Source organism: Ictidomys tridecemlineatus, chromosome 2 (assembly GCF_052094955.1).
Source record: "Ictidomys tridecemlineatus isolate mIctTri1 chromosome 2, mIctTri1.hap1, whole genome shotgun sequence".
Taxonomy (NCBI): Eukaryota; Metazoa; Chordata; class Mammalia; order Rodentia; family Sciuridae; genus Ictidomys; species Ictidomys tridecemlineatus.
Genome location: NC_135478.1, coordinates 19136361 through 19159686, shown reverse-complemented (window position 1 = coordinate 19159686; position 23326 = coordinate 19136361).

Sequence of the window (23326 nt, the reverse complement as noted above, 5' to 3'; positions counted from 1 at the left end):
CTGCCTCTCTCTTCCCAGGCAGGGAAGTCTGGGCTATGGGAAAACAGGTAGGGACTCCTCCCACTGCCCCAGAACCCAATTCTCAGCCACAGACATTTTAAAAGCTAATTCCAAAAATACAGTGGGTTGGTTACTGTCCTCATGCTCAGACTGCCTAGAGGAGCTGGGAGGCTGCTGCCAGGGGCTGAGAGGCAGACCAACTGCTTGGGCAAAGGGTTAGCAGCACTGACTGGGCTGCTGGGCAGCATTTGGTGTCCAATGGGGCAGACCACGGCCATCAGATGTGCACAGATGACAGCTGGACACAACCTAGTAAGGGCAAAAGGAGCGGCCATGCTGTGGCCTCGCCACCACCTACTCTCCCTGGCCCTGTGGGCTGGGTGGTAGACTGGCAGGAAAGCCCCCAATATTCCTGTTAGGTGGAGGAGGGGAGCACCTTGTGGAGTGAGCACTTTGAACTGGCCAGTGATTGAGTCCCTGGATTAGGCTAACATTTTTATTGAATTAGACTGGGCTCTGCTCGAGTGGGCTGAATTCAGGGTTGCTGCTGCCAAGTGAGAATGAGAGCTCATTAAAGAAAGTACATGCGATTATTATTATTTTTTAAGTGCAGTTGGACTCTCCCAGGCCCCATTTTAATTTGGCCAGGAGCCCTGCCCTTGAGTGTGAGCCCTGAGGAGAGCCAACTAGACTCCAGCACTTGGACAAATGGGGTTTCTGCTTCTGTGTCTGGGATAACAAGGCCTTGGGTGAACCACCAAGATGCCGCTATAGTCTGGTTGCAGAACCTGTTGACAGGAGAGGCCCGTCCAGGTGCTCTGGGCCCCAGAGACAACAGGAATGAATGCAATGTCCACACTCGAGTATGCTGTAATATGCTCTTTACTGTTTGTATTCATGGTGAACACAGCCCCAATATCACAGCTGGTTGGTTTTTGTATAAGTGGTGTGTGTGTGTGTGTGTGTGTGTGTGTGTGTGTGTGTGTGTATGTGTGAAGTGATAGTGAAGAGCTATGAGCAGACAGACTTGGACTTGAGGCCCAACTCCATCACCTTCCAGCACTGGAAGCTGAGCAAATCCTCCACCTTTCCATAGCTGGGCCTGTCATCTGTTCATTGAGGATCATGCATATTCACCTCATGGCCTCATGAGGGAATCCAGACTCCTGCCATCACCTGCCACCTTTGTTCCTGCCACACATCCCACCTTATGCTGGCTTCTCTCTGTTCCTACCCTGTCCCAAACTGGATCCAGTCTTTGCCCAAGTCTGTACCTTGGTGGAGGCTGATCTTTGGACTCTAAAAAGCCTCTAACTGGGGACAGGAGCAGGGATGAGGGTATAGGAGGAGGAAGGCTCTGGTGTTTCTCACCACGCTCCTCACTTGGGTGCCCCGATTCTGTCCATAGCTGTGCCCTATGTGGAGGCTGCAGGTCCCACTGGACTCTGGTTCCCTTCTTCGATCCTTCCAAGGGCTACTCTCTGGGGGCTTCTGTATTCTTCAGGACTCCATTTACCCTGCCTCATGGATCTGCAAATGTCCCATCACCGTGTCTTGCCATAGGTACTGTCAGGGAGGACTTTATTTTCTATCTAACCTTGAGTAATACTTCTGGATTTTGTTTAATGGATGTTTTTTTCTCCAACTAACACTCTTTTAAAATATCTAAACAATTTGTCTTACAGGAATGTTATATCTCCGTGATGCTGTGGACTTGATATGCTGACTTTAACCTTTCCTACTACACATTAAAATAAATATGTAACATGTAAAATTAAGCGTTCAGCCAGTTCCACCTAAAATCACCTCTGGTACCCCATGGCCAGTGCAGCCCACTTCAAGAAGGACCGAGTCACTACATGTGAAGCTCTGTGCTTAGCAACACACTCTTACTATCTGAACACTATCCTTAAAATGAGGACCACATAGTCCCATGACCCCCAACACAGCTAGATGGTAAATGTTCTTTCTCTACCTACACTATGCACATAAAACATGACTTACTATGTTGTTGATCGTAAAGTGCCTGCTACTTCATGAGAACTGTCCTTTTTCTTTTGCAGAAGATACAGGAGTTCATTTTGAAAAAGAAATGATGGCAATTGCTCCTGTCCAAACATAAAGTCTTCCTGATGTTCATCTTCAAACGACAAGCATTTAAAAATACACATGTTGGAATCTCACGGGGATTTTCATACCATGAATAGTTAAGACAGAATATATCACTCTTCATTAAAGAATAGACTCTGCCAGAGCACAGAGCTCAACTTCCTATTGCCCCAGCTCCGCCCACCCCACACCCAGACACACCAGCACATTCACACCCACATACTGTGATTCCCCCCCCCCCCCCCCCCCGTCCTCCCAGTCAGGGGGCAGGATGGGGCACGAGCATATTTGTGCCCAGTAGCACCAGGAGACTTTCTGATTTTTGTGCAAATTGCTTCTGGAATCAAGTGAGCTGGCCTGGGGGAAGAGTCTGCCACATCTGCAGCGGAGGGCTGCTAGGATCAAGCAAGATGGATGGAAAAACTTATTTTTGAAAATCCTTTTGCTATTTAAGTCACATCGAATGATGAACTACACTGAGACACCCAGAGGGGGTACCTTGGTGGGTAGGGAACAACCTTAGTTTGGTTAAGGAAAGTAGGGAGAGAGAAATGACACTGAGACGAGAAATACAGCGTGGTCACCCAGAATCTGATTTTCTCTTAGTCTGAAGCAAGCCTGTCTGGTGTCCAATCCAAGAACCTCTGAATCCCTTCCAGGATGGAGAAAGCTGTACATGTGCATTCATGCCACGTTGAAACTTAGGAAACTCCTACCCCAAGGTCAGGGGGGCCTCCCTGCTCCATCAGATGGAGGTAAGGGGACCACAGACCCCTGATTAATAGTGAAGCATCCCAGCTCACACCCTGGCATGTGGGTGTGAATATGCTGGTGTGTCTGGGTGTGGGGTGGCAGAGCTAGGGCAATAGGAAGTTGAGCTCTGCACTCTGGTATCTTCTATTCTTTAATGAAGAGTGATATATTCTGTCTTAATTATTCATGGTATGAAAATCCCAAATCTTCTTAAGATTTCTGTGAATTCCCAGCCCTCTCAGCACCTGAAATCCAGGATGCTGCCTCTTTACCCTCAGCAACCCATGTACATGCAAAATACCAGTTCACTGATTCCCATGAAATAATCCATTCTCACCAGATACAACTCTCCCCTCCCCCCCACACGTCATCCTCCATATATTCCCCAAACAGGGCATAAGTTCCCAACCGCATGTTTCACTGGACAACCTTGAATTCATTCCAATGCATTTAAGATGTAACGGTTTTTCACATAAATAAAATCCTAATCAGAGAAATCCCTAGTTGTAGGTGAAAAGTATAGATCTCTTACTTTAAATACCAGTCATTTATTTCAATAACTACAGCAGCAGCCAAACCATTCCACATCAAATTTTCCTGTGCACTGGAATTTTCTCCAGTGAAGTCCAGAGTTACAGTACATTCTCTCTGAGAGCAAAACACAGCAAAGAACAAAACCAAACTCCAACAGATGTTCCAGTGGGGTCGCTCCTGAGTCAGGAGTGAGATGAAGTTACAGCTTTTGTAACTCACCTGTCAGTTTATTGAGAAGAGCCAAGGGGCCTGGGGACAGGAATGGGAAGAACAGCTGAAAACCCTGTGCCCAGCGTGGTGCTCAGCATTGTTTTAGAATTTCATTTTATTTCTATCAAAATAGTGCACAAACTTATTTTTAAAAGATAAATAATACTATAAGGCTCTTGAGAAAAAAAATAGGTTTCTCCTTCTCATACCTCCCTACCCCAAGTCCCAACTCCTTGCAAATAATTTTCATATTTACTTCCATTTTCCTAAGTAAAAGGCATATACTATTCAGTCTGGATTTTTTTCACTGTAGATATAATCTTCTGACTTCCTGCAATGAGAAATGAAGGCTTAAGTGAATACACGTTCAACTTATCTACTTTCCCTCCTACATCTTCCCCATATGGTCATCATATTGCATTTTTTGTTAAATCAATATTCAATGAACATATTTTTCTAAGCAAACATCCATCAAGCGGCTCCAGGAAAAATATTACACTTCTCTTTGTATGTGACTTTTTGTTTTCCCAGGAGTTAATAATTGACTTCTTTTTTTTCAATTGCATAATTCCAATATCTATGGATAATTTTCCCCACATACTCTCTAGAAGATGTAAAATTTCCCTCAATATATTTAAACATATCCTTCCCATCTGTAGTTTGGAGACGTACTTCCTGAAACTGTCCTTCCTTCTCCAATTAGAGCTGGTGGTTCATCACCCTTGCTACCCACCAGTTATTCAGGGCTTCACTTCCCTTTGACTCTTCTCTTGAATCCATCTTCTGAGTCATATAGCTTATTTTTTCTTTGCTGACTCCCTTATTTCAGAGAGTACGAGCTTCCAGACACCAGTCTGAGTGACTTGACTGGATACAGAGTTCTAGGCAACAAATATATTTTCCTCAACATTTTCAAAGTCTTTTCCTTTTACCGTACTATATTTCCGTGTTACTGAGGTGATTAAAGCCACTCGGACTCCTAACCGTTTGTGTGTGACCCCTGATCTGTTATTCCCCCGGCCCACAGAGGAGTTTTTAGATCTACTCATTAACCCTGAAATATTTAAATTTCATGAAAACGTGCTTTAGATGGCTTTCCCTTTCCCCCTTCAAAAAATAAACATAAAAAGTCAATTGTGCTGGGCACTTTGAGGGCCTATTTATTCTGGAAAATCATATTCTTTTTGTTCTGAAGTGTTTTAAAAGACTTGTTTATTTTTATTTTGAGACGGGTTCTCACTAAGATGCTTAGGGCCTTGCTAAGTTGCTGAGGCTGGCTTTGAACTTGTGATCCTTTTGCCTCAATCTTCAGAATTGTTGGTATTACCAGCATGTGTCACTGTGCCCTGTATAAAAGACTGCTCACATATGGTGCAACTCTATGTCATTACAACCAGAGAAATGAAAAGTTGTGCTACAATTGTGTACAATGAATCAAAATGCATTCTGCTGTCATATATATCTAATTAGAATAAATAAATAAATATATTTTTTAAAAAGACTGATAATTTCTCCATTTTTTTTTCTCTCTGGAATTTCCTATTTTATATTGAGCCTCTAATAATTGACCTAAAGGTTTTTAAAAACACTTTCTGAGACATGACCTTATCTTTAGCTCCATCCTTTTTTATCACATCTTATTTCTACATTTGTAGGGTTTTTTTTTTTCTTCTCATTTTCAATACCTCTACCAATTCTCAAATAGTTTTGTCTTGGCGGGTGCAGTACCTTCTCTCTCTTCAAGGGTTGAACATCATGTTTACTTCCTCAGTTTCTTTTCTTGCTTGTTTTGGTTTCCACTGAAGTTTTTTCTTGTGATCTTTGCCTTTCCATTTATATTAGGAAAGTGGCATCATGTGGTGATGGCTTGTCAACAGGGTGTTTGCTGAGGATGATCAGACAGGGTCCTGCTGTTCCTTTGGAAGATTCCCCAAAATTCAAATGAGTTTCTGCTCTTTACTCTTAGGGAGTGCACAGCCGAGTTCTGGGGGCCTGCCGGGGAATGGAGACTGAAGTAGGAAGGGGTCTTACAGTCTCCCTGGCCCATTTCTGGCCAGAGTCTCACCTCCAACCCCAGCTGTGCCTAGCATCTCTGAGTTGGCAACTGCCCGGGGTTATTTTGTCCAGAGGGTAAACCTCCAGATGACTGCTGCAATGGAAAGGACCTGGGCTCAGCTGGGCAGGGACTTATCCAAGCTCCTTCCTTCAGCTCCTCCACTTACCCCTTCTTTCAGACATACCTGGTCCTTTAGTTCCTGAGTTTTCTAGGTGTGCATAGAGATTGTTTCTTGTTGGCGCCCCTTCTGCAGGCTCTTAAGAGACAGAGAGTACCCATTGGATCTACTCCTTCCCTTACTCTCCCTTGGGTATATATCACTTTTATTCTTTGAATACAAGCCCTAGTAACTAAATTCCTTGTGTTTTCTCTTTGATCCATTCTTGAGATCCATTCTTTGTGAAGCAGGTACCATCATCAACCCCATTTAGAGAGCCCTGAGTGGGTCAGTAATCTCTGTTATAGCCCTCTGCTGTGCTTTCAACCCAGCTTTTCTGCCCTGAAGCCCTTATTCTGTTCAGCTTGTTAGGCAATTTCCTGGGGGTGCAAAGCCAGAAGATGGGCGGGCATGTGTCAGAGAAGAGTGATTCTAGAAACTTCTCTGAATGCCTGCCATTGATTTACGTTTTCCATTGAGTTTCATGGTGGATATTTGTTGCACGGAAGCTTTCAAGGATGCGGAGCTGTGCCTTTGTGGGAGAGCTCTGTTTGGTGAAAGTAGCCAACATTGTGGCCAGCCCAGGCACATCACAGTGTCTGGGGTTAAACATGGCTTGAAGAGGGACACGTTCTGATCAAGGGTTATCAAACTTACCAAACATGGTAACCGCCTGAGCCTCTGAAAATACAGATGCCCTCCCTCCAGAAACCAAAGAAGTTAGAAGCCCTAGGAATGGGACTCAAGAAGCAGCATTTTGTAAAGCTCCCCCAGGGGATTCCCACGATGTGCAGCCAGATTTAGAACCAACTCTGTAGAGCAGCACGTTACAAACTGTAAAGTGTGCCTGCATCATCTGGGAATCTTGTGAAGTCTACATCTAAGTCTGCATGGGGATGCAGACTCCGATTCACTAGGCACTGTGGTCTCAATGTTGGGGCCCACCCCCACTCATATGTTGGAACTTGATCATTGATGTGATCATGAATGAGATCAAAGCCCCTATAAAAGAGGCTTTGTCTCTTCTACCATGTGAGGACACAGCTCCAAGATACTCTCCATGAAAAACAAACCCTCTCCAGGCAAAGTATGCTAGCACATTGACCTTGGACTTGACAGAGGAACCCCCCCCCCCACCAAAAGAATAATACATTTCTTTTGTTTCTAAATTACCTAGTATATTTTGTTACAGCATCCTATATAGACTGAGACACCAGGTTATTCAGCTTCCAGATGGTGCTGCGGGTCCAGCACCAAACATGTACTGAGGCTATAAATGACCTTGTGCTGCTAAGAAGTTCTGGCCTGGAAGGTGGAATCCAAGGCTGGCAATAGGTGTGAATTTCAAGTTAGTGGTTAGCTTCTTTTCTATAATTGCTACAAAAATTCACATATTGCAAAAAGGAACATTAAATTTTATAACAGAGTTCTTCTAAAAAAATGGAAGGAGAATATTCATTAGCTAAAGAATCTATGATTTTAAAAGCATAGATGTTACTGAAGATTTCATAAAGGGGGTGAGGCAGTGGTGGTGTTCATCTCACATAGTTTTATAACCTAAGCAACCAGGTGAGCATCCCTATCCTCAGCACATCCAGGAGTACTGTGGGGCTTTATGTCCATTCAACTCCTCCAATCTCTTTCCTGCAGAAGTCCCTTCAAAAGCAACACAAATCCCCTCTCCTTGAAAGAAAAAATAACCTACTCTCTCCCTTGGAAGCACCTATCTTGACATCCCAAACAGATCAATACCTGTTCCCAAAGATAGCACTGTTTCTTAAAGGAATTTTGATGTTGAATATTCCTGCTTCATCAGACCAGAAGACATCTTGGCTTACAAAAGTCATTATGTTTTTGTGCATTTATCAAGAAACTTCTGGGGCTATAAAATGACCTTCATTTGCTTAAGCCACGCTTCCTCCCTTCCCCACCAGGCCTCTCATACTCTCTCTGCTCTTCTTCACCAGCCGACATGGGTATCACATATCAAAGAGAAAGAATAGTTCAAGAGAAAATCTGTATTGTCCTTATTTCATAAATTGGGTTTAATAATTCATCTAAAAGAGAATTTTTAGCAACGAGGTTTGCATATAAAAAGAGAATGTGCCTTTCCTAAATAGGCATCTGTTACTCTTGTTGCAATGCTGAGTGGGGAGAAAAAAGGCCAACTGGGTCCAAGTGCTTCTCTCAGATTGCTAAAGACATCATGGTCTCCAGCCGGCTAGGCAAAAGTGGTTTCTAAAGCAAGTCTTGCAGGGAAAGATATTTAAACCACACCCTAAAAGTCTCTTCTTTGTCACTGCAGAAATCCACCTAGAGGTCATTTTGATGAATGCATATTCCGAAAACATCTGCAAATTGTGCGTCTGTTCAGTTCTTGGTCATAAAATGCCACCTGCCCAGACCCCCACCCTGGCCTCAAATACCAAACCAAGGCTGTCTTATGAAGCAGTTGGTGGCAGGTTTGGGGTCTGCAGGTCTCCGAAGGCATACACAAATCTGTTAAGAATGTCAAGAAAATCAGTCATTCTCACAGCTGAGCTGCTGATGCATGACAGGCTGACTTTAAATATTTGTCACTCCAACTTGCTGTTATGGGGGGAGGATGGGAAGCCCGGAGAAGGAAAGGGGAAGAAAATTAACAGAAACCTCTAATTGCCCAGGTTTACTGCCTTGAATATTTCTGCAGTAGCTCTGCGGCAGTCGGCACCAGCAATGTTTTCAGACCCGACAATGGGAAAGTTGCCAGGGAGCTGAGGCCCAGCAAAAGCAGCAATTAATACCTCCTCTTTCATTTGACAGACAGCATCTGTCTCCCTGCCTTGGGGGGGGGGCTGTTTTGAGGATTAACTTTCCTACTTTCTTTTTCCAAAATGTCCCTATTTCACCATGCCCTTTGCAGAGTCTCGTTCAGTTCTAGGAGTACCTGAATTTCCCCAAATGTTTCAAATACCTGCAACCATGTAAAGTCTTTCTCTGGAAACTCAGCACGTTGCAACATTACCTAGCTTTTTTTTTTTTTCCTTCTTCTTCTTTAAAGATGTAATGCAGTTGCCGGAAGGGGCAGAGGAGGCATATGCCTATTCCAGCCACTGTGCAGGAGAAGGAGGGGTAGCCAAGATAGGAGGATCACAAGTTTGAGGCTAGCCTCAGCAATTTAATGAGACCCAGTCTCAAAATAAAAAACAATTCTAAAAAGGAACTGGAGATGTTCCTTTTTAGAATTGTTTTTTATTATTGTTTTTAGCTCAATGGTGGAGCATCCCTGGGTTGAATCCCAAGTACCAGAAAGAAAAAGAAAAAAAAATTAAAAAAAAAACCAAAATGTGTTTATTAATGAAAAGTCTCTCAAGCAATGAGACCAAAATTGAAAAGAAAAATGGGCATATTTATTCTACCTGGAGGTGTATGGACTGAGACCAGCTTTCTGGAGAATAATCCGACCCCTTGAAAAGTATGCTCTTGTTTGATCTGGCAATTCCATTGCTATCCATTTGTCCCAGAGAAATAGTCATGGTATTTCAAAGATTGCATTTTATAATGGCAAAAAAAATTAGTGAGAAACTGAAATGTCAAAATATAAGGCTAGTGATGAGTTAAATCATGGCAAATTCATATGATGAAATATTGTGCAATCATTAAAAACAATTGTAGAAGAATATTTGATATGGGGAAACGATCATGTTGTCCAGTTAAGAAAGATCATAAAAAAATGAAATCTATATTATGATACTGTTTTAAATTTCTTACAATAAATTCATTTAAATTTATTATAATGTATATTTTGGGGAAAAAAATGACTGCAAAGATTTTCAACAACATATAGTACATGATGATGAACGCTGAGATTAGAGGGGCCTTTATGCTCTCCTGTATTGTCCCAATGTAACTCATCACAGTTAGGGGGGAAAAAAAAGTCAGAAACAAAGAATAGATGAGTTATCAGAGCATGTGTATCCCTGCATTTAAAAGATACAGTTTAAAATGCAGGCACCCTTTATTCCAAGAAGTGCCATTTAAGAGATTCTACTTTTGCATGCCAACCTTAGGGGCTTCCATGTTTTCTGTGCCTTTGAGCAGCCTCTGGGTTTCAGATTAGCTGAAATTAGGATGTTTTATGAAGAGAGGTGAAAAGGATTCCTTAAGCAATGCCTTTCAAAGAGGAGTAGGGAGGAGGTCAGGGTGTGTGTGTGTGGTGGGGGATGCTCTCGTGTTGAAGAAATAAGGAGTAGTGGGTTAAGATGTAGATTCTGGAGCCAGACTGTCTGAGTTCAAAGTCTCCTAATAGCTGGGCTACTTAACCTCTCTGTGCTTCCCTTCCTCGTCCGGAAATTGAAGATAATAATAGCACCGACCTTCCTCGGTTGTTGTTGGGGGGTCACCTAAGTGAATCCGACCACAGAGCTCGGATGGGTACCTTGACATACTATAAGCTGGCAGTATTCAGTAGCTCTCATTAGAAGCTGAAAATCTCCCCTCTGGTCTAGCAGAGGCGCCTGAAGTCCTCACAGCACGCTCAGCTCAGCACAGGGATAGGGCATGCAGGTCCCCATGAAATGCAAAGTGCTCCCTACCTCAGTGCCCACTGGGGACCCTGCTGGAGGTAGAAACAATGCGCGCGCACACACGCCCCACGTGCACGTGTGCACGTCCCCGCTACAGAAGGTGTGCGCGCCCCACGTGCGCACACGCCCACTTAAGCGCGCGCAGGAGCCTGCAGACAGCCGCGCTGCGCTCCGCCACCCACCTTGGGTCCCCGAGGCGGGCCTTAGCGGGTTTCAGGCTCTAACTTACCAAGCCACCGGCAGCCGGCAGAAGGTGAAGGGAAAATAAATTAACTGCGACGAAATAAGACAGGTCCTTCCACAGTCTGTCGCCTCTAACAGCCACTTTGTTCCCGACGCATTCTCACAGTCACCACCCCACAGGGAAAAGCCAGGAAAGATGGTCAATGAGAAAGGGGAAAGAAAAGGGGATGGGGAAACAATGGGGGAGCCAGAGACAAAAGTAACCTCCTCTACTACCCCCAACCCCACCGTGCTCCACGGGACACCAGGCGCCCCGGGTCCCCGTGAGGGGCCTGCAGCTCCACCAAGGTGCCCAGGCTTGTTAATGGGACGTGGGTGCCAGAGACCCTGCTCAGCGACCTTCCAGAACTACTGCACGGAACAGAATGACTCCCTGGGCTTCTTCCCAGCCAGTCCGCAGCCACAGCCTCAAGGGACAACTGGCGGCTGGATCTTCTGTTTCCGGCCTCCCGGGAGACAGCAGTCAGCCCCAGGCGCCATCTCCTCGGTCCAGGATTTACCCTGATGATTCAAGAAGGCCTTTTGAAAGAAAATTGAACTTGTCATTGAGAACACTTATACGAAAAAAAAAATTGATAATTGATTTTCGTTTTTATGCTAGAAATATCAGGTACCCCCAAATCACACACACACGCACACACACGCACAAATTTATGTAGGCTTAGGACTGCTTTTTCTCAGCAACCCAGAGATCTTTAAAAGTCAAAATAAAAACAATCCAATTTTTTTCCCTTATGTAGCTTGGGAATGCATATTGCAGTCCTAAATGCCAAAACTCCTGTGGAATTTTAATTATCAGGTGAATTGTACCAACTGGACAAACTTTGAAAGCTACAGACAAAAGTAAAATGTGGATGAGAATTTTAAAAGTGCACTAAGTAATTTGGTAGCTGCTGAGCCCCTGCGTGAAACCATTTTCTTATCCTTTTTCCTCTTTGTCCCCACCCCTAACCCACACATTAGAGTTTCATTGATAAAAGGGTCTCCCTTTGGAGCTGATTTGATCCCACTCTCCTTTTGGCAAAACTTTTATTTGCCTTTTCCTTGTGTTACCAACAGGTCTGTATACTAACAACATGCCTCATTTTTTTTTTTTTTTTTTTTGGCATAGCAGCCTCATTAATTATATCATCAGAGAGCTGGCACGGGGGCTCCTCAGTGCCTAGTCATTCCTCTTGCCTCCCTACTGGGTTTGCTGCCTCCCAACCAACAGCAGTGTTTCCCCTCTGCCTTCCCAACCCCCTGGGCTCCCAAATACCCTCTGGCCCAGCCTGCTCACTTCCCATTCTGTAAGAACAGAGCATGAGGTCCCAGAAGAATGACACAGCAGAACTCTATAAGCAGGAGTAGGATTCTGCCTGAAAGTGATGAATTTCCTAGGCCAGGATCCCAGGGTCGTCTGCCAGTCTTTGATAAGGGAGCATGGGAGAGGAAGAAAGTGATTACCACTTATTTAATAATTACTATGTACCAGCCTTTGAACTTACAAATATATATATATATATATTTGCAGTCCCCTCTTTGACAATATGAAGCAATGCTGGCGGGAAAAAAAAAGTGGCCAGGGGCTAAGAGATGTGCAATTTGGAAGTTAATTCCCAACGTTGAATAGCAAGTGGTGCAGTGGTCAAGCAGAATGTCAGGGAGGGCATCTCTGAAGATGTCAGTTGGGCTGCCACATTCCAGCAAATCGTTGTTAAAGCGAAAACAGGGCTAGGGATGTGGCTCCATGGTAAAGCGCTTGCCTAGCATTGCATGAGATTCTGGGTTTCATGTCCAGCACTACCAAAAGCAAAACCAAGGCAAACCCCTGATTGTGTTGTTAGTTTTTGTTTCCCAAGCTGGCCGAAAAATTAACTGAGATCCTGGTCAGTACTTTTCTCCTTCAAATCTCTTATGCCTTACCCAGTGACTAGATAAGTAGGGCACAAGTGTATTCACAGATATCACTCCTGATTTTTAGCATTTCATAACATAATAGGTGACCACATTCTCTCCCAACCACATCTGGCAACTGGGGCAACATCTGGGTGAAAGCCCTTTGAAGGATTCAGAGCTCCGTTCCTAACTCCCTGAGGACCTGCAATGGTTGCCATATTCAAACAACTCAGTGATCATGAGGAGTCCTGTTCTAGTCAACTTCTTGTTACTATAATAAAATACCTGAGGCAATTAACTTGTAAAAAGAAAATGTTCTTTAACACATGGTTCTGCAGGTTCCAGTCCAAGATTGGGAGGCCCATGGCTTTGGTACCTAGTAAGGATGTTAGATGATAGTAGTGGGGAATCTGTAACTGCTCAGATCGTGAGCCAGGACCTGGAGAGAGACTGAGAGACTGGGGTCCCAAAACCCTCTTTAAGGGCATGCTCCCAGTGACTTAAGCACCTCCCATAAGGCCCCATCTCTCAAAGATTTGACCACCTCCCAATCATGTCACCCTGGGGACCAATCCTTTATTGGACATGTACCTTTGGGGGAATGCTTTTATTCAAACCACAGAAGTCCCTTAACTAATATGAGGGCTCGGCCACCATTCAAAACATTTGCTAAGTGTCGGCTCTATGCCAGGCAGTGGGCCCAGGCACTGAGGATAAATAAGCATGGTGTCCATTCTAATTTCACTTAAAATCAGGGCTTTAAAATAAATCAGAACAGCTGACTCACGGAGCAGACAGAAACCAGGGACGCAGGACCATTCATATCACGTTAAAGAAAGCTAATAGCACAAAGGATCCAAATGCATTCCCTAAAGAGAGGAGACACTGATGATTGGATTTGTCATCAGTTCCCAAAGATGAAGAGGACTTCTCAGTAATACACAGGGTGGTTTCTTGTCCAAACTACAGGCAAAGCCAGTGGTTTATCATGGCAGTTAAATTACTTTATTTTTCAAAGTCACCCAAACAATGCATGTGTTTGACCTCCTCCCAATCATGTCACCCTGGGGACCAATCCTTTATTGGACACGTTACCTTTGGGGGAATGCTTAGAACAATTAAAAAGTAGCAGCAGCCCCTTCACAGACCCTCACTCTGTGGTCTCATCCTGGGGAAAACCACCATGAACACAGTGTTGGATCAAAGGAGTCTAATGCTTCTTCCCTGAACATTTCAGGGAGAGGAAAAAAAAAAAATCCCAAGGAATATTGCCCAAAGGAAAATTGAGGACATAGAACTTGCAGAGTTCCATCTACTGGGTTACAAGATCCTTCCCAGGGGTAGCTTATTCATGCTGTATCCATGACTTCTGTTCTCTGAACTGTAGAAAAGTCTACAATGGATAACATTTGCCTGTTATTACCCAGGGCTCAGCGACAGTCACCAGGCACACTGTTACTGCAACCTCTGCATAAGCTTTACAGGTTCTGCAAGGCCACATGTGCTGCCTTAGCAATATCCATGTCTTTATGTTGCACTAACATTTCAACTTTGTATCACATTGCTCTTTGGGTGATGTTACAGGTACATTTCCAGCAGGGAGGAGAGACAGCCGATGAGTCAATGCCTTGGCTGCGGCACTGTAATTGGGGCTGTGGGTGGATGGAAATCTAAAGTTTGCAATGAAAAGAAGAGGCTATAACTCAAGAAGAGGGCTGAGCTCAGGGCATAAAATTGACTCACAGTTTTGCCCTGGAGCGATTGCAGCAATTCCCATATGAAGTTAGATTAGGATTAATTTTGATTAATTTACATCAACATAGATTTATCAAAGGACCACATACTCTCTCCAGAACACTGACCTTGGAGGGATTTTAAAAAGCCTGAAGACTAGAGTAAGTAGTGGCTACTACTGCCAACAGGCCCCATGATGTCCCCTCTGCCCTGCATGGTCCATTATAGAAGGAAACCACGTGTCTCAGGCTCCTGTGTTCAGTGTGGCCACATGAACAGAGTCTGCTCCAAGATAACGTGTGCAAGGGACACAGGCAGTTCTCTGGAGCGCCTTCTATTTCAGGATGTCCAGGGCCAGAAACTAAATTCTCTGAATTCTAAAATGCTGAGTTTTGCATCAGAATGAGATCTTCCTGGGACTGCAGTGCTGTTGGTGCCGGCCTTGTGATATGTCTAGACTGGGTTATTACCTCACCCCTTGACAGCCTCTAGAAACTGTGCTCCTGTCCTAACATCCAGCCTTCTCCCATTGATGGCTCCTGCTCTGGAAATGTCTTGCAAGGCATGAGATGATCTCCCTCTTCCTTGATCTATTTAATCCGATTAGACACGAATTGTAATATGCCTTGATTCGGAGAACTTCCCTTTGCCAAATTAAGTCCCCCGAGACCTCTCACACATGAGAAACTTCATTTATGAACGCCAGACTCTTTCAGTCTCCTCTGATTTTCTTTATTGAAACCACGTGATGCCAACTCTCAGGCAACAGAAAGCCAGTGATCTTGGTTTCCTACAAATTCAGGATATGCAAGGAACACCAGAGGTCATACAGCTCAAGGTCAGAGAAATCACCTCGACTTTGCTGCTCAGAATAACAATTAGAAAATAACAACTGGACAAGCTCTGGACTTTCATAGGACCCCTGGTTTGGTATTGAGAGAATGATAAAATTTATGACTATTTCCAGTAATTTAGCATTTCACTTATAAAATGTCTCATCCAATCTAAATTTCTCCAATTAAGTATATAGTGCACCCATCCTGGGCCGTAATGAGATTAAAAATGCCATTTACTAAGCACTCCATGTTTCCAATATGGTGCCCCCCAAAAAAACATCTACTTATTTCATCCCCATTTTGTAGAAAAGGAAACTGACTTTCAGAAAGTTAAGTTACCTGTACAAGGTGTACTAGGCAAAAATAATGGCTCCCCAAAGATGTCATGTCCTAATCCCCAGAACCTGTGAGTATGCTACCCGTAAGACAGATGTGATTTAGTTAAGGATCTTGAGATGGGGAGATTATCTTGGATTCGCTAATGGACCCAATGTAATCACAAGGGTCTTCTTTTTTTTTTAAGAAAAATAAGGTGGAAGAGTCAGAGGGGATGTGACAACAGAAGCAAAGTTCAAAGTGATGACATGGGAAGCAAAGATTTTAGGCAGCCTCTAGAAACTGGAAAAGGCATGGATTTCCCCCTAGCGCCTCCAGAAGGAACATAGTACTGTCAACCCACCTTAGATTCATGACCCCCCAGATAACTTTATGCTATTTAAAACCACCAGGTATTGTGGTAATTTGTTATAGTAGCGACAGGAAATGGCTACCTAAGATTATGTGGATGCTGAGTGGTAGAGTTAGGAGTTGAAGCCTGAACCCTATTCCCTCGCAGAAATATGCTGTTCATGTTAAATGGCTTTGGAGTTAAAAATATAGGACTTTAAAATATAGGTTCTATATTAGAGCAAACATGATATTATGAAAAAAATGTTAAATCTTAGGGTTTTGAAAAGATTAAATATGAGATTATAACAGACCAAAGGAATAAAATATAGGGCCTGGAACCAGACTTGTCTGTTTGTGAAAAATTGGAATGTTAATGAAGAAACTACCAGGAAAGGACAGATGGTTCAGTTGATGGTGGTCAGAAGCTATGTGCAATAGCTCTCAACTCCCACTTCCTTTCTGTTGTGGTTGGTGGTGCTGGGGATTGAACCCAGGGCCTTGTGCATGCTAGGCAAACATTCTACCAACTGAGCTATATTCCCAAGCCCCATTCCCACCTTCTAAAGGAAGGTTCTACACAGTGATTAAAGTCCTAAATGTTAACAGGGAAGACAATAAAGCCAACAGATAATAACATATTTATAGCTGAGAGATGGGCAAAAAAATAAAATCAAAAACAAAAACAAAAAAAACCCCACTGGTGTTGATGATATTAGTGAAAGAATTTCTGTGCAGTAGATAAATATAATACACAGGTGTCAACCCGGGCAAAGATATTTACAATGATTTTATTTATTTTTTATTTTTTATTTTTTTTAAAGAGAGTGAGAGGAGAGAGAGAGAGAGAGAGAGAGAGAGAGAGAGAGAGAGAATTTTTAATATTTATTTTTTAGTTCTCGGTGGACACAACATCTTTGTTGGTATGTGGTGCTGAGGATCGAACCCGGGCTGCACGCATGCCAGGCGAGTGCGCTACCGCTTGAACCACATCACCAGCCCTACAATGATTTTAAAAGATAAAGAACTGCTGGAGTGTAGCTCATTGGAACAGCACTTACCTGCATGTGTGAAGCCCTGGGTTTGATCCCTAATACCTAAATAAATAAATAAAATAATTAATTTTTTTCTTTTCTTTTCTTTTCTTTTCTTTTTCTTTCTTTCTTTCTTTCTTTCTTTTTTTTTTTTTTTGTACCAGGGTTTGAACTCAGGGGCACTCAAACACTGAGCCACATTCCCAGCCCTTTTTTGTATTTTATTTAGATACAGGGTCTCAATGAGTTGCTTACCACCTCACTTTTCCTGAGGCTAGATTTGAATTCATGATCCTTCTGCCTCAGCCTCCCAAGCCACTGGATTACAGACTTGCAGCACCTTGCTCCATCTCAAGAATAAAATTTTATACTCTATAAAGGACTTCTGCAAGTTAACAAGATAAAGACAGAAAATCTAATAGAGAATAGATAAAGTATAATTGATTCCCAGATGAGATTCTCAAACTCACTAATAATCAAATGCTGCAATTAAACAATGGACATAACACATTACACCCAGAAGAAGGAGGGAAATAGAAAAAGATAAGGAACAATAAGGGTCAATGAGGTTGCAAAGAGATGAGAAACTGCACTATTATTGGGGGAGTCACTGAGGAAACTTATGTGATATTTGTCCCAGGACCAATGACCCCTCTCCTGGATGAACATCTCAAAGACCCATTCACTCAGATCCGTAAGAGTGTATAATACATGTGCTCACATCTGTGTTGTTTGGGTAGTAGAAAGATAGAGGCCATCTAGGGTCCTGTTCCTGGGAAAATGGATAAAGTGTTGTGCAACCCCAGAGCACACTCCACAGTATCCAGCCACACCACACACTAGCAAGCTGCACATCCATGTGAAGACATTATGGGGCATTACGTTGAGTGATAAAAGAAAGAAACACAGCAAGTTCCATTACCTATTCTTTATTTTTTCCCTTATGGTATCAAGGACTGAATCCAAGGGTGCTTAACCACCGAGCCACATCCCCAGCCCTTTTTATTTTTTTATTTTGAGACAGGGTCTTGCTAAGCTGTTCAGGGGCTTGCCAAGATGCTGTGGCTGGCTTTGAACTTGTGATCCTCCTGCCTTACCTAATTCTGTGCACAAATTAAAACATAAAACAACACTCCATACTCTACAAGGAATATACTTATTTGACAGCTTTTATCAGACACATTGAAGTGGGTGCCTGTGGGAAGGGAATAGAAAAAGGGATAAGGGATAAAAAGGGAAAGAAATCAGTTAAACTCGATTGGTGACTCCTACAGAGCAATGATGCTAATAGGATATATAACTTGAGCTCTTTCTACACCTGAGATATTAGAAATAAGGGGAGAACCCGTGTTTGCAATAAGCCTTGCCAAACTCCAGGAGCAGATCTCCGGGGGCAACCACTTTTCCCTGTCACATTGGTTAGAAAATGTGACGTGTTGACAGTTATCTAATGCCATCTGATTCTCTAAAATACTCTGAGTATTAGGAAGAATAAAAAAGGGTACCTTGTATCTGGAAAAGGCCTGCTAAAGTAAATCCACTTAAAATGAAGACCCAAATGACATTTCAAGTAATGAAAAAAGTGAAAATGTAATCTTTTTAAGTTGAGAAGTGAAATTAAAAATTATGATAGGGTGGGGTCTCTTATTTCACAAAGTTATGTTTCCAGTACAACTCTGGTCTGCTGTATTTCTAGTACACAGAGCCAGAAATGGTACAAATAAATATTTGTTAAATGAATGAATGAACAAATGATGACCAGTTCTTCGAAAGAACAAAAGAATAACTCAAGCTTTATTTTTCTCCCATAACTTGTGTTCTGGTTTGGATATGAGGTGTCTCCCAAAAGTTCCTGTGTTACGGCAGGGATGTTCAAAGGTGAAATGATTGGATTGTGAAAGCTGTAACCTAAACGGTCCATTCTAGCTAGAATGGACTGAATGGTAACTGTAGGCAGGTGGGGCATACCTGGAGGAGGTGGGCACTGGGGACATGCCCTGGAAGGGTGCATCCTCCCTGTGGCCTCTCTCCTCTTTCTCTCTCTCTTCTTTCTGGCTACCATGAGGTGAGCAGCTTTTCTCTGCACACCCTTCCACATTGATGTGCTCCATTACCTTGGGCCCAAAACAATGACTCAGCCATATATGGGCTCTGAAACCATGAGCTGCAAATAAACTTTTCCTCCTCTGGTTGTTCTGATTGGTGATTTTGGACCTGGTGAGGAAAGGCTGACTGAAACCAATTGCCATTGTTTCTTTCCATTTTTAACTGGCTTAACTCCACAAGATGTCTAGTTTCTCGAACTTTGCATGTGACTTTAGCAATTCTCTGACTTACATTTATGATCATCAAATCTTGCATTTTTGCTAAGATTGTGATTTCTCTTTGCAGTTGATCTGCATGCTACTTGCTTTGCAAAGTATACAGATGGGGACGTTTCAATGAGAACCCATTGTGAGTGATCATTCAAAAGTGACCATTTGATCATTATGTTTATTTCTGCTTCCCAGGCAAGCTCCTTCTTCTGAGGAATCAAAGAATATCCAGATTGCAAAGATGCGTTCTCCCACCCTTCTTTGCAATGAAGAAAACTGAGGCTCACAGAAGTTCAACGGCTTACCCAAAATCCACAGCTTGAAAGTGGCAGACCACAGGAATCACAACAGGAGGGAGAACAGAAGAGAGAGGTCATATCCAAAGATCTGCAGAAAAAGTGAAGGAATAGGGTAAGAGTAGTAAAAAGTGTTGGCTGTGTGCGTACACTATTAATAATAATAGTTTGTAATAATAATAGTTCTGGCAAAGAAAATACACCTTCTTCATCTTATATTGAGCTGTCCTTCCTCTTAGGCCCTTTATCCTCCAGGTAGCAAGGAAACCAAAGTTGGTCAGTAACTGATACTTCAGTACCTCTGGGTCTAAACAATGTCCTTTGAGCTTCCACTGTCCCTCCCTTCTTCTCTCCCAAAGGGCTGTAGGAGGCATGGGCTGATTTCTGTATCCAGGGTTCTCTTCCTCTTAAGCTGATCTCTGGGCTTCCCCAGCCTCTGTAGACCTGGTGTCCCTGTTCACCTGGCTGTCCCTGCTGCCTGCCCTGCTGGCATTAGCCCCAAGGCTGTGGCTTCTGGAGCTAGAGATCTACTCTCTCTTGCTTTATTCCAGGGACCTTGTGGTCTTCCTGCTGTAGTCAGGTGTCACACGTAGCCTAAGGTCTGACATTTGGCTAGAAAGGGTCACCGCCATGGAGGGTGGTAGACTGGACCTGAGACCAGAAGCTGAGTCCCAGGCTGTAGTGACAAAAGAAGAAGATGAAGTTGGCAGAGTCCAGTGTCACCTGGGAAAGGTTTCATTACAGCAGACTTGAAGCCACATTCAGTGGCTATAAGAGACTCAGACTGAAGCTGAGAATCAAGGGAGAAACTCCTAGCCTACCCCCAAATAACACCCCCTGTCCAAACCCAGTTGTCCCAGGAACCTGGAAAACAGCCTGCAGGGGATGTTCAGATCTGGAGCAGGGAGGGTAAGGGGAACAGATCTGAGGACAATGGACCTAGGGCCAGTACAACCCCCAAGAGAGACACAGAGCCCCTCTTTCTGATTCTCCTTTTGTGGGAAACAGACTGGTTGAGAAGCAGCAAGCAGCACTCAGAGAGGAGGAGAACTCCAAACTTTATTTCATGCTGGTGGGCCCGGAGGGAAAAAGTAAACTCCAAATTCTGAGCCCAGATTCACAGTTTCTTGCAATATTTATAGGTTATTTGACATCATCTTAGACTCATCCTCTCATTGGGGCTTTTCTCTCTTTTTTAAAAAAAGCAATTCCTAATCTATGTGGCTGAAGGCCTTGTGCAGGGTCTCTAGTATAACGTATGCTTACAGAAACAGATAAGAAGAAATACTCTTTTCACAGGCATCTGTTACATTTCAAGAGGGAGCCTTCAGACTCCTAGGGCAGTTTTTTATAATCCAAAAGGTAGGGACCTGTGGTTCATTAGGCTTCCTGGAGAAAGGCTGAGAGAGGAGATCAGAACGGACCCCTTCCCCAGGCGTTGGTTTCTTACCATAACGTTTTGCAATTTCATTTCACAACCGGGTCTGGTTTTGCCATCACACTCCTTCCTGCCTTCACATCACACCCTTCCCACCTGGTCACCAAAGTTTGTACCTGGAGAAGGAGGACAGGACCTCCATACTTCATCACCCACTTCCTCTCTCTGCTTCCTGCTTCCTGTAACCCACAGGAGTACTGGAAGGAGGCTTCCTGCTTCCTCTGAGTCATCTCAACCTTTCACCTCTGACCTTAAATAAAATCTCAGGGGACTTACCACCTACCAGGCCCTGCCCTTTAGGAATTTAAAAGAAGATCAAAGATATTTTTTTCTTTCTCAAGCCCAGGTTTAAAACTCTGGTCCTAACACTGAACAAGCTGGCTTCAGGTCTCAAGGCTGATCAATGACATCCATTCCTCCTTCCTCGGGGCGATAAACCTCATGGTTCACTTCAGACTCAGAAGTAGCAGGCTGCAAAAGGACATGACAAAGGAGGACATGAAAATACACAAGCTAATAGCCTCAGAAATAGTCCACCCATTACGCTCTTGCTTAGGAGATGGCCACTGCATGACAGGTTGTGCCAGGAGCCCGAGGGCTTCCGCACCTGTCCCCCTCCAGCAACCTGTCAGGGGTTTCCCTCATCAGTCTCACTTTATGGATCTGGTGCCATTGAGGCTCAGAGAGATTAACTGCACATCCAGAACCCTAATAAACAGAATGAGACTTGAACCCAGATCAGTTCTGGATTTGCACTTATGGCTGCTGCTTCCTCGCTCCTCTTCTCCTGTTTTTTTTTGTTTTTTTTTTTCAGTATTAGAGATTGATCCCAGGGCCTCACACACGCTGAGCAAGCACCACCACCACTGATCAATTCTTAATTTTTGTTCATAATGCCACTCCTGCCCTCTTTGTGCCACCATTCCTTCTTAGGGTGAAGGGTCCCTTCCTCCAGCTAAACTGCTGAGTGCTACTGAAAGACAGCAGCCTCATCCAAGGTTGCACGTCCTCCCCAAGAGGAAGCCCACACACTGGCCAACCCTGGGTTATAGGAGCCTGGTCCATACCCCTGAAGGTACTCATGGGGGCCATCCCAGTTTCAGAGATCCCGAGGGTGGGCTCAGGCTTTTGTGGGGACTTTGTCAGAGCTGAGTTCTTTCTCTGACCACATCTGCCTTTGCCACCTCCATCCTCAGGGTAAATACACAGAATACTCCCTAATAAGCATCCCATGGGTGACTCTGCTCCCCGGAGAACCACAGCTCCCTAACTGGGCTGGGGTCAGAGAAGCCCAGCACAAGAAGTAGCACTGGTGGAGATGATAGGAGCACAAAGTGGCAAGGAGTCTCAGCAGTGCCTGTTCACCAGGGCTGTGGCTGCCCTCCAGGCTGGGAGAGCCTGACCCAGAGTCATCCCGTACAATGTGGTGGGAGCCGATTCCCAAAGGGTCAGATCTGCCAACATTAACTCTGGAAACATGGAGGCTCACTTTGGTCAAGCCAGGTACCGAGAGGTCTGTGGAAATGCCTGGGTCATTCTCTGTTAACGTTTTAATGACAGTAAATGACTAAGTTTAACGATGGCCAATTGGGCATCGTTGGGCATTGGTGCACCTAGGTATATAAGGAGATTAGTTAGAAGGAAAAGTGGAAAATTCTGATTTTAAGATCATGATGAGAACAGACACATGGTAAAAGACAGAGTGCACTGGGAACATAGGGCACTGGGAACCTTTTGAGAGCCCAGCAACTGCCTTCCCAGTCTTAGAGGTCTGCCCCCTGTCACGAGGATGAGAAGAACCCAGAAGACATCAGCATCCCATGCACCATGCTCCTGGTGTAGCCTGGAAAACGCCTTGTCACCAAAGAGGGCCTGAGTCCAGGTCTCTTTCCCCCTAGCCACTGAGAAGAGCAGAGGCCCATAATCAGAGAAAGTGAAAATGCTTTTCTCCTTATTGCCAGGGGAATCCTGCCAGAGGATGTAGAGAGGCACAGGAGGAGGAAGGTGATGCTGAGGGTTAGGCCTGGAGGGAGGTAGAAGGAGAGCATTCCTGAGCTGAGGTGGTTACCTAGGCCTTCACGTGTGCATGGTGCTCTGTGTATTTGGTGTTGTTTAAAACTTAAAAAAAAAGAAAAGAAAGAAAGAAAGAAAGAAGAGAGAGAGAGAGAGAGAGAGAGAGAGAGAGAAAGAAAGAAAGAAAGAAAGAAAGAAAGAAAGAAAGAAAGAAAGAAAGAAAGAAAGAAAGAAAGAAAGAAAGAGAAAAGAAAAGAAAAGAAAAAGAAAATCACTGTTCCTACTTTTCCAGCAATTCACTGTAAGGGACTCTCCCAGTAAGTGAATAGCCAGAAGAAGACAGCTGTAAGAAATCCTAATAGGAGACCTAGGAACTTTATTTATTTACCTAAGAAGTTAAGACAAGGAAAGAACATGATAATAATAAAAATAATCCCAGGTATCACTGTCAGACCATAGATCAGCCCAAGAAGATATTAAAGGTCCTTC